This window comes from Silene latifolia, unplaced genomic scaffold (genome assembly GCF_048544455.1).
Source record: "Silene latifolia isolate original U9 population unplaced genomic scaffold, ASM4854445v1 scaffold_197, whole genome shotgun sequence".
In the NCBI taxonomy this organism is placed as follows: Eukaryota; Viridiplantae; Streptophyta; class Magnoliopsida; order Caryophyllales; family Caryophyllaceae; genus Silene; species Silene latifolia.
This window is the reverse complement of record NW_027413160.1, coordinates 282776-301932: the sequence shown is the minus strand read 5'-3', so window position 1 is coordinate 301932 and position 19157 is coordinate 282776.

The window sequence follows — 19157 nt, the reverse complement described above, 5'->3', positions numbered from 1 at the left end:
ACCAGAGACTAAGCCTGGGGCCTTCCATTTATTCACACACGTTATCCACCAGAGACTAAGCCTGGGGCAGTCCAATCACCACTCACATTATCCACCAGAGACTAAGCCTGGGGCAGTCCCAATTCTCATAAACAGTTCCACAATATAATCGTATATAATATGCATAACTCCAAGAACGAACAATATTAATCACTCAATCAACTTAATTAAATAAGCAGTCATAAACCAATCATCCTTTTAATAACATCCATCCATTAAACACGAAAACAGATATAGTTGAGTAGATTATCCTACCTGGCAAGCAAGCACTCCAATTACGCAATCCAAATAAATAAAGCAAATCCAATCCGATTATAATTCTTCACAATTTCCGTCACCTATATAATAATAACAATTACAACAATTATAATTACTAACTTTACTTATTTATTTATTTCTTTTATTTAATTATTCAAATTAATTATTTATTATAATTACTAAAGATTTATGATAACTAAAAACCCGATTCAATTATAACCCGAATCTCCCAAAAATAATTAATTAAAAACCCGTCACAAAAACAAACAAACACTACCCACTACATGGTTTAGAACCCGTGACCGACACCCCTCATAAAACCCACCAAGCCCGACACCACAAACCACCATAGCCACCACCCAAGCCCGACACCAGCAGCCTGCAGTACCCCGACCCCCGACAACTACCAACCTCCAGCTCCACCACCACCAGCTACCCAAACACGCACGCCCTAATCCCCACGACACCAACAACACCCACCTGACACCCCCATATAACACGCCCATAACCACCACCTAACGCCACCTTAACCGCCACCTACAACCACCAATCAACTTCCCTATCCTCCCTCGACAAGAACCACCCAAAAACCCTCTAACCCAGGCCACCAACAACCCCCAAAATCCCCCCGAAAGCCGCCTGCCCAGAACAACACCTCCTCCCCTGTTTTCCGTCACCACCGCACAAACCACCATCTCTGACCACCCCAACACTACCAATACGACCGCCCCCTGCCGACAATACCAACCACCCAAACCCCAGGTCAAGCCGTGTCCAATTAGTGGGTCAAATAACCATCCCACACCCACGAACCCTAACCCAAAATCCCTTATGACCAGCCGTCTTTCAACCGCCCCAAAAGCCACCGTAACAAGGTCAACGACGGTCAATAATGGTCAGGTCAGAATCTCGGCAGTCCAAGGTTGCTCTAGGTCCAAATCTCGAGTCCTATGGTGGTCTATAGAGGTCACACGGTTGTCTTAAAGATGCTTGCATGAAAAGAATATAAATCGATTTAAGATGAATAATTACCTCGAGTTGATTAATTAGTTTATGTTAATTCCTTCTTCTTCCGTCTCCTAAGCTCCTTCTTTTAATTTGTGAACTATTTCTCAGATTTAAGGTGGTATTTATAGTGTAAGATTTAGAGAATACGAGGCCAATTAGCAAACTATGTAACTTTCCTTATTCTAATTAGTATAGGAATTGTCATTATAATTATATCATTATTATTTATCATATACTATTAATCCCACCATAACTACGATTTCCTCATATAATATTTACTAACTTATTATTGCCATAACTTTATTATTATTATTATAATTATAATTACCTTTATATATTATTATTTAACTTGTTATATTATTATTAATTCCCGATATAAATCCCGATTACACTAATACTAATTTAATAAATTCGGCCCATATAATAATACCACACAGTCCAACACTCGATTACCAACTAAGCCCAAAGCACAAATACTAGCCAAACCCAATCCTGACTTGAATTATTAATTTATTATTTAATTAACGTCTCACTTGTATTTATTATTAGAAATGTCATTTAATTACCCATTAAATTACATAAATTATTCTTATAAATTATTATTATTAAAATACGGAGTATTACATCTAGTCTCCACCCTTGTGACTTTCAAGGAACTCAAAAATTCCAAGGTGAGGGAGAGGTATGTCTATTCTTTCATGGTAAACAACTTACCCAATCCCATAGCCTCAAAGAAGGTTTTGGTTTGTTCAAGAACACCCAACTTTGTCAAAGCATCTTCACAAATAAATTTTGTAGGCATAATGGTCTTCTTAGCAAAGAGAACAAATTTATCCCTATGAGAGTCGGAAGTGAAAATTACCTCCGGATAGTTGGATAATTGCTCAATGACCGGAGTTGTTGATGTTGTAGCTTCCATAGGGGGACCTTGTTGAACCTCCAAACTTGCCTCATGGACTACCAATGCCTTTGACAATTGTTTTGCTTGAAGAGTTTGTTGCCTTTTTGAAAGTGTCTTCTTTGGGGGTGCCTTGTTACCTCCTTTAGTTCTTGCCATTGTTGATTACACCAAAGAAAGATTGAAATCTCCAATTTTTAGTTATGCCTAAATCGATTTAAGATGAAAGAATGTTGCTTTGTATCTTAAAAATCGACTCAAAAGTTGAAGATTTTTGTGTTTAAATCAACTGTTGTTGCAAAATGAGTGATTAAGTTTTGTTGTGGGGAAGTTTGGATTTGATTTTGTTGAATTTGGTTGAGGAAATTTGGTTTTGTTGATGTAGAGGATTCGGGTTTTTGGGTAGTGGGTATTGTTTGAATGTAGAAGAAATGAAAATGAATGAGGAAAAGAGGGTTTTAAAAGACCCGTTAATTTTGAAATAGCATCGGGGACGAGCGCACTAAGGGCTGGGACGCTCAGATCCTTTGCATATTGCCTCAGGAAATGATGCCACAGGACGAGCGTCTTTCAGCAAAGACGAGCGGATTCTTCGATTTGAGACGAGCGTCTTCCTGCACGGACGCTCGAATTCTGTTACATGGTGATTCTTTAAATCTCAACAGCAGAAAGACGAGCGTCTTTGCTGTAAGACGAGCGTCCAGAATCAGACGAGCGGATTCTCAGTTGGGACGCTCGGATTCTGTGACAGACCATTTTTTTGAATTCTACAGCTCTGCCAGACGAGCGTCTGGTGACATAGGACGCTCGGATTCTTCAGGACGAGCGGATTCTCCTTTTGGCCGCTCGGATTCCTCCTTGTCCACACGGATTCAGGTCCATCCGTGGCTACTGCATAACCCGTATCATTTTCATTCTTCAATGCTCGTGTTCTTCATTGTAGGGGCACTATAAAGGCATGAATAGCCTAGGCAATTGCTATCCCCACACTAAGTCAAAGCACTACACATCAATAAAATCATAAGTCCCTCCCTCACTTTTCTCAAAAATGATGAATATCTTGATCAAGGCACAAAAATATAAATCCAAAAATGACAAAGAATGCATTGTAAAAATTGAAATGCAAGTTAGGGAGTTAGAATATTTACAAATGGTGGTTTAGGGAGGACTCCACCAAACTCTCATCCAATGTGAGATGTCAAGGGGGCATGTTCAAGGTGTTGTTGATGTTACTCAACGCCTTAAAGAAGTAGTCGAAAGCTTGTTCATTGTCATGATAGAGGTCCTCAATAGATCTTTGCACTTGTTGTTGTCCATGATGGTCTTGGTTCATAGCATTACCAATATAGGGATTGAATATCCCTTCGAATTCATCATCCCAAAGACCGGAAACTTCGTCGACTTGATCATTAAAAATTTCTTGAGTTGATAGAGACAACTCTCCTTCTTTCTTGTCTTGGCCAATGAGGCCATCCTCTTCACTTGTCATGGGTGAGCTTTTCAAGCTCTCATTGTTGCTATTCCCTTGCTCTTTTGATGGAGCATCATCAACTTTCTTTTTCCATTGGAATTTCGACTTCTTCCTATCACCCTTCCGGCTATAGTGATCAACCATAAAGCATGGTTCATGCAAACGGCGAGCTCTCATGGTCTTATCAAGATTGAAAGTTATGGTCTCGTCTCCCACTTCTAGAGTAAGCTCTCCGAGCTTCACATCTATCACCGCACCCGTGGTGTGAAAGAAAGGTCTACCAAGGATGATCGGAATATTGGAGTCTTCTTCTCTGTCAACAATGACAAAGTCCACCGGGATGAAGAATTTGCCGATTTTCATAGGAACATCTTCCCATATCCCTAACGATGTCTTCGTCGATCTATCGGCCATTTGGAGTGTGATGTTGGTACATTTAAGCTCTCCCATCCCTAGCGTTTTACTAACCGAATACGGCATAACACTCACGCTTGCTCCTAGATCACACAAAGCCTTATTGATCGTGGTGTCGCCAATGGTACACGGTATTGAGAAGCTTCCCGGGTCTTTAAGTTTCGAAGGTGAACGCCCTTGAAGGATTGCACTATTCACCTTAGTGAAGGTGATAGTTTCAAGTTTCCGGATCGACTTCTTTTTCGTAAGGATGTCCTTCATGTACTTTGCATAGGCCGGCACGTGATTGATTAATTCCGTGAAAGGAATCGAGACTTCCAAATTCTTCACAATTTCCATAAATTTTCCAAGTTGGTCATCAAACTTAGGCTTAGCTTGACGACTTTGGAATGGAAGTCTAATCACATTGGGCTCTTTCTCCTTGACCTTCTCTTCACTTTTCTTTGAAACTTCTTCTTTTGTTGGTTCTCCTTCCTTAGATTTTTGCACAACTTCTTCTTTGTCACTAGCTTCCACAACTTCATCCTCAACTTGCTTCTTTGGTCCTTCATATCTCGTACCATTCCTCAAGTGAATGGAACTAACCGTTTCATGTCTAGGGGGATTACCTTGAGGTGGTAATTGCCTTTTTTTTGTCTTTGAGAGTTTGAAGATGCTAGTTGGGTCAATTGAGTTTCCAACATTTTTGTGTGGGCTAGGATGTTGTTGATGGTGATGTCCTTTGCATGGCTATCTTTTTGCATTTGAGTGAAAAACTGTTGTTGATTCTTTTACATTTGGAGGACCGCTTTTTAAACATCAAAACCTTGGTCATTTTGTTGATTGTATGTAGTTTGATTTTGGTAACCTTGGTTTTGGTTGAAAAAGGGTCTTTGATTTTTGTTTCTCATGGGAGGTGGGGTGTATGTTTGTTGAGGGTTTTGAACATTTTGGCTTTTGTATGAGAGATTTGGGTGGAATTTGGTGTTTTCATTGTAATAATTGGAATAAGAGGTACCACTCTTGTATGCTTGAAAAGCATTCACTTGTTCATTTGTTCGCCTACATTCACCTTGGTCATGTCCCAAAGTTCCACAATTCTCACATATGCGACTTGGGATTGATGAAGATGCTACCATGGCATTAACATGATGCTTTGGTGATTTTGAGGCTTCTTCAAGTTTAGCCATAGCTTTTTCAAACTTCAAGTTAATGGTATCAATATGAGCACTAAGTTGAGCACCCAATTGAGTAATAGAGTCCACTTCATGCTTTCCTCCTCTAGTAGCCTTGCGAGGTCTACTATATTGTGAATTATGGACCGCCATTTCCTCAATCTTGTTCCAAGTTTGATTATTGTCAACTTCGGTGAACATACCATTTGATCCCATGTTGAGAATGTTTCTTGAGTCTTCATAAAGATAATGTGAACATTATTTGCGCACATTTAGTCCCCTAATTAAACCTATTTTGCATACTTTTATAACATTTCATGACCATTTTATCCGTCAAATGCTTTCTATTTTGCTTTCCTAGTGCATTTTATATGTTTTGTAGGAAAGGAGATAATAAGGTGGAAATTCCCGTCTTTCATGCATATTTGGAAGCTTGTTGACGATATTTGATGGACTAAGTATGAAGAGGAGGCAAGAATAATGACCAAGGAAGAAGAAATAAAAAGTATATAGAGGCATCTTAGGCTTAAAAGCAAAAAGAAAGGGAATAGCAGCTCAACCCGCGCGGGTCAAGCCTATCTGGAGCAGGATACTGATGAACCCGCTCGGGTCAATTTCAACCCGCTCGGGTTGAAGCTCTGGATGCTCGTTTTCCGCTCGGGACGAGCGTATTCCCGGACAGGAAGTTCTTCCTTGCTACGTGAACCATGATCCGCGCATATTTTTGAAAGACTAGCAAAAAGGAGACCCCCATCTTTTTTTGAGAGGAGCGATTCCCTACCCAACAATTAACATTGTTAATTTACTATTTTACCCTTGCTTAACCTAATGATGCTCTACTATATATACCCCACTTGTAATAATCAAACAATCAAGTTTTCATTAGATTAAATCAATCCTTCTTTAGATTAGGTTAAGCTTTCATTAGGAGTAGATTAGAATAGATTACTCTTTAATCTTTCCACAAATCACACATTAATCTTTCCTTAATTATTGTTCAAGTTTATTATTGAGTAATTCAAGTTTATTATTGGGTAATTAGAAGATTATTTGGGTTTATTGGGAGATTGACAACCTTCCATCAATCATCAAGTACTTCTATTATTCTTTGCATTATTATTTTGGAATCTCCATAGGTATAATTCTCTTAATCCTTGTTTTAATTATTGTTAATATTTCTTACTTGTTCATCATGTTTTGCCTTGTTAATATGGTTGACAACCTTGTTAGCATGCTAAACTTGATAATGAGTGAGTAGTCTCTTAGCTAGGATTAATGGGTAATTAGGGAAACCAACATGGGGGTTGATTCATGCTTAATCTAATATGTTCACATAATTAATTTGCTTGCTTGTTGTGATATCAACCTATGCACATGTTATGTTTGATGAAATGCTAAGCCTATGAATCCTTGCATTTACAACCATCTCTTATCTATTCAACTTGACTTGTAAGATATAAACAAACTCGAGTATTGTTAAACCATGCATAGAAGTAATTAGGGGAAAAGTAAGTCGACTTGTAGGTGTTGTACAATCTAATCGATTCGGCACCGGGACCCAACTCTTCATAAGAACCGTAAGACATAAACCAACTCGGTTCCTTTACAACAATAATTGCTTGCTTATAATTGAGAACATGTTTGTATGATCAACTCCCATAATTTCCTTATGAACCCATGATATCCTAGCATTTTTAGTCATTTGTTTACATCTTTCCTTTTGTTACTTGTTTATTGCTTTTATTAGATTAGAATCATCAACCCATTAGAATTATGACAAACCCAAGCACAACCATAATTAGATTGAATAATTTGAGTAACCACCATCTCATGGAACGACCTCACTTACCACTAACTAGTTGTTTGTTGAGAATTATAAATGTGTTTGATTGAGAGCCTCAACGACACTCTCATCAAAATGGCGTCGTTGCCGGGGACGGTGTTGTTTATTTGAATTGTTCTTTTGTCTAGTTTTACTTGTGCTTCTTTTTCTTGAGTTTTATTGTACTTATTCTATTTCATATGTTTATCATGTCTACATTCACTTTTTGGCAATATGAAAATGAATCATTTGATAAATATGTTGCAAGATTTGAAGATTATATGACTCATGCTTGGCATCATGGTTTTACTCTTTCGAATTATGAAGCATGTTGTGTTGTTTATAATGGCATGAACCTTGAAACCTGCAACTTGGCTTTTCACTTGAGTGGTGGTAGGATATGTGAGATGAGTTGTGAGGAATTTTGAGAATTTGTTGAGTTCATGACCATTCATTGTCTCAAGCAAACTATACATGACATATTTGAAAGTGCCAAGGAAGGTATAGAAGCGATAAAAACCACATTTCAAAAATTCATTGAGGAAAACTATGATGAAAATGAGATTTGTGAGAATGAGAAACCTTCCTATAACCTTGAGTCTCTTTGAATCATATTTTAAATATCACATATTTTAGTTTAAAATTTTAGTCATAAAAACATAAGGATCTTATGCATGCAAAACATATAAATAAGTGTAGATGAAAACCGGTTCCTTACATTGAATATTTCGGTTCATGGGCACAAGTTGAAGGAAATGTAGATTCATATACATACTAACATACTCATATATGTCGAAATTAATTGGTCATAAAATTAAATGCGGATTTTATGCATGCAAACAATATAAAAATAGAGGAGAAATCATGTCCTTACATTGGTGATTTCGGTTTAATGGGCACAAGAGAGATCACCTTTCTCTCTTGTTCTTGAGCTTTCCCTTATGGAAGAACAAAGATCCAAGTATAGGATCTCTCCTTAGGATTAATACCCAAAGCTTTCTCTTAATTTAATTAATATTACAAGAACTAGTATAATATTAATTAGTAGAAAATTGAACCAAAAATATTTATAAACTCTTAAATATTTCGGTTTTTAGAGAGAAGAAGAGAAGGATTTAGTTCTCTCTAGAAATTTTATTTTGGATGAGTGAATGAATAAAAATATTTTACAACCTTTTGTATATTATTAGGTAAAAATTATGGAAAAACCATCATAGGTTTTTGTCTTCTCAAAACCGTGTAAGAGGAGGGCTTTAGGAGAGCCAATGCATGGAAAAATTGTTCTTCACAATGAACAATAGGCTTGCATGGCTAGTGACTAGTGTAATCATCATGCCTTCCACTAATTACAATCAACATATAATTAGCTCAAAAACCCTCTAATTTTCGGCCCACTTGATAATATGGATTCCATATTATTTTTGTCAATTGTCAATATGTCACATGTCATATGTGATATAAATTTGTTATGTATTTTTAACATATTAAAAATCAACGTATTAATAAAAATACGTCACATACAAAAATCGACTTAGTAATTTCATAATTACTTGTGCCAAAATATTTTACCATTTATAAATTACAACCGATTGTATTTATAACAATTCATTCAAATTTAATTGTTACATTAAACAATTATTTCATCCGAGTAATCATACAATTCAATTACTCAGACCGTATCTCATTTAATCACATTTCAATTTGATACGTAATTTTTTCTTCCAAAAATCATCCGTCAATTTTCAAGTAATTTAATTAACTCGTAACATTATACGATTAATTAAATAATCAATTAAGAGTGTTGCCCTATAGGTATGACCTAGGGGGTCAACTGATCACCACCGTCGCACGACACTAATGTCAAACTCTAGTCGACCAATCATTACCGATATATGTTGACCAGGTTGACGAAACAATATTACTTCCCAATTGTATTCTATATAATGAGACTTAAACATGTGATCATCATGATCAACAGTCGTGATCGCATTATTGTCGGAGGACACATATTCCAACAATCTCCCACTTGTCCTCGACAAGTGTGCGTCACCAATTCTCTTGTCCTATTACTATCTCCCACTCAATGCAAGGTGTCTTTCAGGTCGTACTTGCAAGTGATCATATCGAGAGTGGTTTCCTCGATCGGAGAATAACCGATTGACCGGATTTATCCACTCTGGATACCTTCCGAGCGTGGCCACACATTTCCAGTTCATTACTCCTCGAGTGGCCCTGAGATATTGTTATAACCCTGACTAGGGATGGACAATTCCTATCGCACTCATTCCCTTCGACTAGCCACACCATCATAACCCAAAATATGCCCATTTGACCCCATTTACGAAGGTCGTAGTAACACAAATCAAAGTTAATGCAAAACGTGCCATCTTAGGAGAATAGTCTTTAGTCAAAAGAATCGACTCATTTGAATACTATAGTAGCTCTCGCCACGACCAGGCTATATAAATTTGCCAGAACTCTTTAAGCGGTCATTAGGCCCGACAAAATGTTCCTAACAGTCTGCCTATGTGATCGACTAGTCATCTCACATGACTTTATGGCACTTGAACTTGCCATCAATCGCATCACACTCTAGTCACTTCTAGACGTCACCTCATATAAGTAACTATGGGCAAAAACAATGTTAATCCATGTTCACTTTAACGGGGTTCAATTGTCTCTACAACCCGTTTGGATATAACAATGTACAAGGTGAGTTAATAATAACTCAAACGACAAATGTCGACATCACACTCGGGTAGTCAATATCATATTACAACCTTGTGATGTATATCATCAGTGTAAACACTTATTGATTGCAACAGAAGTTTAACATCCCATGTGTCCATGTGTTCAAACTTCTTACACTTGCAATTTCCTTCATATTCAAGTTCTCTATCATAGCATGAATCTTACCAAGTACACATCAAGGTTCCCGACCTTGGTTTCGGTTCTTTAATCTTGAAAGAACTTTCTTATCGACTATCACATAGCGAACGAATTTGTGATGAATGATATAACTTGTACTGATCAAGTACTCCATCCACACACAATGCACTAGGTATATGTTTTGTAGAATCTTGTAACAATTTTTCAAGATTATTAGCTTAGTACTTCTCACAAGTCCTAGCTTAACTAGGAAAGATTGATTTTTGAATAACTTCTTATTCAACTAAGCATCTTTCCAAAAACTTCTTATTTCTCTTTCTAGGCTTGAAAGATTTGGGATTCTCATAAATCCTCACATGTGCTCGGACTTTCTATAATATGTGCAACCTCTTATCACATAATGGAGTATTCCGTCAAACACCGAAATCGCTCATCGGATTCTACTTGAGAATTCATGACGTTTCTATTATGGCTTACAAATCAATCATCATGCTCTTATGCATATGATTTATAATTGGACATGTACATGATTATTCTAATGGCGGAAACATTAGTTACTAATAATCATGAGATCAACCGTTCATAGATTCAATGAACGACCATGACTGCTAATGGTAATTCCATTTTCATCTATATGAATAACCTATGTGAATGTTGATACGATGTGTATCCCTTAATACTAATCCAACATCCCTTGATGTAATTGTATTCATCATTGTCCATTTTCATCCAGAATTGAAAACTCAAAGGCTTCTTTATGAAAGAAGGTATTAGCTCGTCATTCTTTAATGAGTGATGAGTCGTAAATATTCAAAGGATGATAGCTCCCACTAAATTCCATGTCTTCACATGAGAACTTCCTAACTCCCACTCAATTCTACACATTTCGAAATTGACTTCTCAATCGAAATTTATTCAAGAATTGAAGTATAAATTGCATTGCCAAGTTATTAAGATAGAACCATATATGTTCCCATCATATCCCTTCAAAATACCTATTTTGAAGTGGTCTCATCTTAACCTTACGGAAAGATATTTTAAATCTCCAACACACTCATGTCATAATGATGTGTAGTAATGTCATTATTCAAATATAAACAATATCTAGAATACGTCCTTCGCAAATACCCTTTTGGAAGGAGGTTTAACCATTTCATAGGGAGGTTAAGCAATGACATTTGCGTGGTTAAAACTTTGGCCATTGAAGATATCTGTATATCAATCTTTGCAACTCGATCATAACTAGTATGTTACTTTGATTCATTTAGGCTCTTAAGTAAATCTCAAGGTTGAAACTATTGGTCAAATATTTCATAAACTAAGTCAAAAAACTTGTTAAGACTTTACATTAGTCATTTTTCTTCCAAAACTTTCTTTTGGTCTCCTCGTGTAGTTATCTTGAGAATAATCTCTTATGATAACTGCACTTGGTCTCTTTAGTCATATCGAACTAACTTGAGACCATAGATCTCATCTATTCGGCATACTATGTAAATAGATATACCTTCATTCAAATCATTTTCTCTTGCGAAGATCTTCACTTACACAAGTACACAATTTTATCTTGTCTTGTGTGTTGTGTCCTCATATTTCTCCCACTCTATCTTTAGAATAAATACACTATATATTCAAAGATAGCATATGAGACACAAATTAATGATGTTGAAGTATAAGGAAATCTATCTCATAGATAGACTAATAGTTATTGATATCATATGTGTACTTGGTGATTGACATTCCTTTATGAGAGTTCATAGACTCAAAATCGCTTTATAAATGATCATACACAAGCCTTAAGCATGTGGACATATAATGAAACCCGTCATTATATTTGTCTATTAGATCACTTTAAGTGACTAATCTTATGTTTCAAAGTGCAAGCATTTAAAGATGAATTTTAGAACATAAAAGGATAAATGATAAAATGGGTGACTTGGGTTGCAAACCAAGTCACCATCATCTAAAATACAACTCATTATCCCAAATACTTTTCCATGTCGAACACGGAAACTTAAAGTTCTAAAATCCAAAACACAACTTAAATTAAGACAATGGAAAAACAAAGCTCCATAAAAGCTATCCTTAGCTTCTCCATGGGTTCTTATGCTTGCTTTTCCTTTCCCTTGTCTTTGCTTGGTGGAGGCCCTATTTACAATAAAAAGGGAGATACATTATCACAACTTTGCATCATAATACCATAGTTGAATTAGAAACATAAAAGAAGGTTAGTCATTTACCTACTGGAGTGATCTTTCCAGCTTTGATATCACCAAGGTATTTGGAACAATTTCTTTTCCAATGTCCCATGCCATTACAATAATGGCACTTATCAAGAGGACCCTTCTTGACTTTGGAGGTGCTAGCTTCACAAGACTTAGCTTTGGTGAATGTGGGAGCTTGCTTCTTGCCCTTTCTCCCATTCTTCTTGAACTTCCCCTTACTCTTAGTTCTTATGTTAAGCACATCCTTGGGAGGGTTCACATTTAACCCCATGTCCCTCTCGGCTTGCACAAGTAACTTGTGCAACTCCTCAAGAGACACGTCCTTGTCTTGCATGTTCAAATTCACCCGGAATTGCACATATGCCTTGACTTTGGACAAGGAGTGTAGAATCCTATCTACGATGAGTTCTTTGGGGATTTCAACCTTTTGAATTTTCAAGGTCTCGACAAGCTCCATGAGTTTGAGCACATGAGGGCTAACCTTTTGGCCCTCTTTGAAGTCGAGATCAAAGAATGCCGCGGCCGCCTCATATTGGACGATCCGCGGAGTTTGTGAAAACATGGTCACAAGTTTGGAGTAAATCTCATTAGCATTGCCCATTTTAAAGGCTCTCCTTTGGAGGTCCGCCTCCATCGCAAATATTAAGACATTTTTCATTGCGGCGGACTCCTTTTGGTAAGCCTCATATGCTTCCCTAGTGGCCGCGGTGGACCTAGTGGAGGGTTCGGGTGGAGAGGCCTCGGTAAGGTAACGAAGCTTGTCGTCACCTTCGGCGGCTAATTTGAGTTGGGCATCCCATTCGGAGAAATTTGACCCATTCTTTTCAAGTTTACATCGATCCATAAAGGATCGGAGCCAAGATGAACTAGCGAGTGGTGTAGCATTAGGAGTTGGTGTTGATGTTGCCATTTGTTATGAAAAAGAAGTGGTCTACAAAAATATATAAGGAGTAAAACAAATGTCGTTTTAATAATACTTGTAAAATGTATGATTTAAACAAGTTTTATGCATTTTTCTAGTGACCTCTACCCAACTAGATAAATGATTCCAAGACCCAAATTCATATCGACTTAGGCACGGTATGGCCGATGAAACCTTTATCAATATAACTCGGTGGATTAACGTTTTAATCGATTCTACTTCTAGAACTCTTGGTCGATAAAATTACTCTAATAATTATCTATAGCCCGGAACACATGCAACTACGGTCGCGAATACTTCCGTTGAGCTCAATCCAAATTTCGAATAAATGTGTCCATTATCCAAATCCACATCAACTTGGGCACGGTATGGCCGATGAAACCCTCATTAACATGAACTCGGTGGATTAACACTCATCACCCACTTCCCCTACGTAACAAGGTTTGTACCCCGGTAGGGCCGAGTGCACTCCCTCGCGAAATAGGTTTTCATGGTTTCTACTATTTGGTAAGGATATGTCTCAATTGTTTGTTTTAGCGAGAGGTCATGTCAATTTATTATCTATCACGTTTTAAGTGAACTAAAGCGGTGAACTACGATAATTCTAATTGACACGGTCGATAAACTCGATAAAATAAAGATGCATGTTTTAGTTATGGCGATTTAGCGATGCATGTGACATAAAATAAAATGCAAGCATAAAGATAAATAAATCCTAGTATGACCATTCCTAAAATAGAAAAACTATTTAACTATTACATATTCGGAAACCAACTCCATTGGTCCCTTGAACTTCGGTTGTGGCACGCATCTAGAGGTAACACCGTCTTTATGTATCGCCATCTTGAAGAAATCCGTCTTTTGGAACTCCGGAATGAATAAAATTACATAACAAATTACATAATTTCCTATTATACATTTTTAACTAAAATAAAATAAATCTATTAAATTACAAAACGGTGATACGAGATCACAATAAAAATTACAACCGAATCGGTATTCCCATATATTTCGGGAAATACCAATTAAAATCTAAGGCCATACTAAGTAAAATTACATAATTCAAAATTACATAAATTAAAATTATGACAATCATAAAGAAAATGCAGCATTATAATATGTATGAACATGCTCAATTTTATGCTAAATCGCCTTTAATTAGCCAATATCGTATATTACTCGGTTTTTACGGATTTGCGTGATTTCAACATTTTATAATCACAAAAATACATAAACTCATATTTATGCATAAGTTAATTACCCTAACCTCTTAGGACTCAAAATTTAGTCTTCACTATTAATTTGACCATAATTAACCCTTATTTTATAAAATTGTTCATAAATGGACCAAAAATTACAAAAATAAGCCATAAACTTCAAATAAATCACACAATTTCAAATAAATTCAAAATTTGAAATTTAAACTCATGAACATTCTGGAAAAATTCCATGACACTCATAATGTTCAAAATCTTAGGTTAAAAATTTCGAAATTTTCCGGAAAAACAATGTTGCGGTTTATCGATTTTTAATAAAATAATCATAAAAACATGGAAAAATTATTTTCATTAAATTTTCAATTTTAGATCTGAAAAAGATAATAAAATGCAACATTAGACGTTTTTCCTAAGTCATAGATTATGTTTTATTAATTTTTTACTAATAATGTCACTATTTATGCTATTTTTTTTCAAAAATTCATAAATCATGCAAAAAGACTTATTTATAGCCAATTATTTTACACACATCTTGTAAAATTGCATGTGACAACATATTAATTTTCTATGACAAGATTCGAAATTTAACTCATATTAACCTATTTTTCACCTAAATCCGAATTTAATAATGAAAAATTCATTTTTCGAGCATAACAAGTCCAAAAATTATGAAAATTTACAGGTTATCTCAAAATAATATATGTGACAACATATCCAAAAACCAACTGAAAATTCGAAGTATAGCTAATTTTAGACCAAAAATGACATTTTTACTCATAAAATCACATTTAAATGCCATTATTGTAAATTATGAACAATAAAAATCCGTAAAATTAACCAAAATATCCTAAAACATTTTAGGACCAGAAATATTAACATGTATGGATTAATTTCGTGATATCTCATAATAACACAAATTTTACAAGTTTTATATGTTATTCTTATAACTCGGAAAAACTTTTAACCGATTTGCATGCAAACAACCGTGGCTCTTGATACCGATTGAAGGAAATGTAGATTCATATACATACTAACATACTCATATATGTCGAAATTAATTTGTCATAAAATTAAATGCGGATTTTATGCATGCAAACAATATAAAAATAGAGGAGAAATCATGTCCTTACATTGGTGATTTCGGTTTAATGGGCACAAGAGAGATCACCTTTCTCTCTTGTTCTTGAGCTTTCCCTTATGGAAGAACAAAGATCAAAGTATAGGATCTCTCCTTAGGATTAATACCCAAAGCTTTCTCTTAATTTAATTAATATTACAAGAACTAGTATAATATTAATTAGTAGAAAATTGAACCAAAAATATTTATAAACTCTTAAATATTTCGGTTTTTAGAGAGAAGAAGAGGAGGATTTAGTTCTCTCTAGAAATTGTATTTTGGATGAGTGAATGAATAAAAATATTTTACAACCTTTTGTATATTATTAGGTAAAAATTATGGAAAAACCATCATAGGTTTTTGTCTTCTCAAAACCGTGTAAGAGGAGGGCTTTATGAGAGCCAATGCATGGAAAAATTGTTCTTCACAATGAACAATAGGCTTGCATGGCTAGTGACTAGTGTAATCATCATGCCTTCCACTAATTACAATCAACATAAAATTAGCTCAAAAACCCTCTAATTTTCGGCCCACTTGATAATATGGATTCCATATTATTTTTGTCAATTGTCAATATGTCACATGTCATATGTGATATAAATTTGTTATGTATTTTTAACATATTAAAAATCAACGTATTAATAAAAATACGTCACATACAAAAATTGACTTAGTAATTTCATAATTACTTGTGCCAAAATATTTTACCATTTATAAATTACAACCGATTGTATTTATAACAATTCATTCAAATTTAATTGTTACATTAAACAATTATTTCATCCGAGTAATCATACAATTCAATTACTCAGACCGTATCTCATTTAATCACATTTCAATTTGATACGTAAATTTTTCTTCCAAAATCGTCCGTCAATTTTCAAGTAATTTAATTAACTCGTAACATTATACGATTAATTAAATAATCAATTAAGAGTGTTGCCCTATAGGTATGACCTAGGGGTCAATCGATCACCACCGTCGCACGACAGTAATGTCAAACTCTAGTCAGCCAATCATTACCGATATATGTTGACCAGTTGACAGTAACAATATTACTTCCCAATTGTATTCTATATAATGAGACTTAAACATGTGATCATCATGATCAACAGTCGTGATCGCATTATTGTCGGAGGACACATATTCCAACACAAGTAAGGTCTCCTACCTTCACTTGTTCTTAAGCTATGATGAGTAATAGGATGATCCTCCAAGGACTTCAAGTATAGAAGCCACTCCTCTTGATTGCACCCAAGATTATCCCTTATCTCTACTAAATAATATGTGCTAGATATTTGTTTAGTAGTTAACTTAAAATTGATTACTAATACTCATATATTACATTAATAATATTAGTAATGTGATTGAACAACTTGGATCATCATTTCTCAAGTTTTTTAGAGAAAGATGAACAATAATGTGAGAGAGAGAAAAGTTATGCATGTGTATGAATGAACATGCATGAGTTTAATAGGTAGAGAACAAAATCTCTAGTATATTGAAGGGGTCACGGTTTTGGGAGGTTGGGAGACCAATATATGGTCCTTCCCTTTTCCCTTTTGTTCCTATCAAAACCTTAGGCATGTAAGGCTAGGTAAGTAGTGTTATGATGATGTTTGTTTTAGCTTATTAAAATAAAACACCACCATCCACTAACCCTCTTCATTTTGGTCCATTTACTTAAAATGGACTACCATTTTATTTTTGTCAATTTGTCATTTGTCACACAATATGTCACATGTAGTATGATACATGTTATTAATTAATTTAATGCATATTTATCACATAAATATCATTTTATGAATTAATTAAATTACATACAATAAATTGACTAGTAATACTTGAGCACATAAATAAAATGGGTCATTTAATTATAATTCACAACATCTTGTAATTATAATTAACCATTCATTATCATCTCTATTGTTTCACAAACAATAAACAATTTTAGTAATAAAATATTTCAATTACTAAAATAAATCTTATTTAATCCCATTATAATAAGATATCAATAGTCTCTCTCACAAATTGAATTGTTCAATTTTAAGGAATTGATTAACTTGTATCATCATACAATTAATCAACTTTACAGATTAGGGCATCATCATTTAGGTGTGACCTTAAGGGATCAACTGACCACCACCGTCCCACGACAGTAACGTCAAACTCTAGCAAGCCAATCGTTACCGATTAATGTTGATCAGTTGACTATAAAATGAATAATCCCTTACATATTCTTAAAAATGAGATTTAAACATGTGATCATCATGATTGACAATTGTGATCGCATTATTGTCGGGGACACTCCAACAATCTCCCACTTGTCCTCGACAAGTGTTCGTCACCAATTCTCTTGTCTTATTACTATCTCCCACTCAATGCAAGGTGTCTTTCAGGTCGTACTTGCAAGTGATCATATCGAGAGTGGTTTCCTCGATCTGGAGAGTAACTGATTTGACCGGAATTATCTACCATAGATACCTTCCGAGCGTGGCCACGCATTTCCAGTTCATTACTCCTCGAGGGGGTGGACAATTCCTATTGCACTATTCCCTTCGCCTAGGCACAACCATCATAACCCAAAATATGCCCATTTGACCCCATTTACGAAGGTCGTAGTAACATAAATCAAAGTTAATCTGAAACCGTGCCACCTTAGGCAAACAGTATTTAGTCAAAAGAATCGACTCATTAGAATACTATAATACACTACTACAAATACAGGCTATAACAACGGTCAAAAACCGTTGTTATATAAAAAAGCGGACGTTGTTAAAGCGTCCGTTGTAAAAGGTTTTAACAACGATTGGTTTTCTTAAGGAAACCGTTGTTAAAAATATTAACAACGGTTTTAAGTATAAAAACCCGTTGTGGAAAGTGTGACTCAATTTTGGGGGGAAAATTATAACAACGGGTTTTAAAATACAAAACCGTTGTTATAACTAAAGACAACGGGTTGTTTGTAAATAACCGTTGTTGTTTGTTCCTAAAAAATAAAAAAAAATTAAATTAAATCTTACTAGATGCATGCATAATTACGGCCCGTTATAATTCCGATGCATGCATTATTACTGACATCACTGTGCATATGAACGGACAATATGGAATGAGAAGGGTTAGTAATAAGATTTGAAGCAGCATTGAGAGATATGATGATGATTATGCATGGCACAACTTCCTAACATATATATTAATTAAAAAACAACTCAACCCACACATTGCTTAGTATAAATACATTGCATTATCTCAACTAACATTTCCATTATCTCAATATATACATCTCCAAACCCTAACTGCTAAAACAAACTCCAAATAAATAACCCTACTTAATTTTTCAAAACAAACTCCAAACTCCAACAAAATGAATGATTTCATCCTTAAGACTCTTACTATGATCGAGAACAACAACAGTTTCATCCGCCGGTTGCTCCATATTGAGGAAACTTTCAAGAGCTACCTTGCGGATGCTCGATCCGTACTGAAGGACGCCAAAGAAGATGGCTTGACGGAGCGAGCGATTGCGGCTATATGACGATATAGCAATCTGGCAAACGGAACCTCCAAATAGCCATGGAGGAGAGGAACGATATGATAGAGGAGAATAAGATCCTATATGAAAATATAAGAATTGCATTTTCATTAATGTAATTTTTTTTTTAATTTATGTATTTATAAATAAATATATATATATATATATATATATATATATATATATATATATAT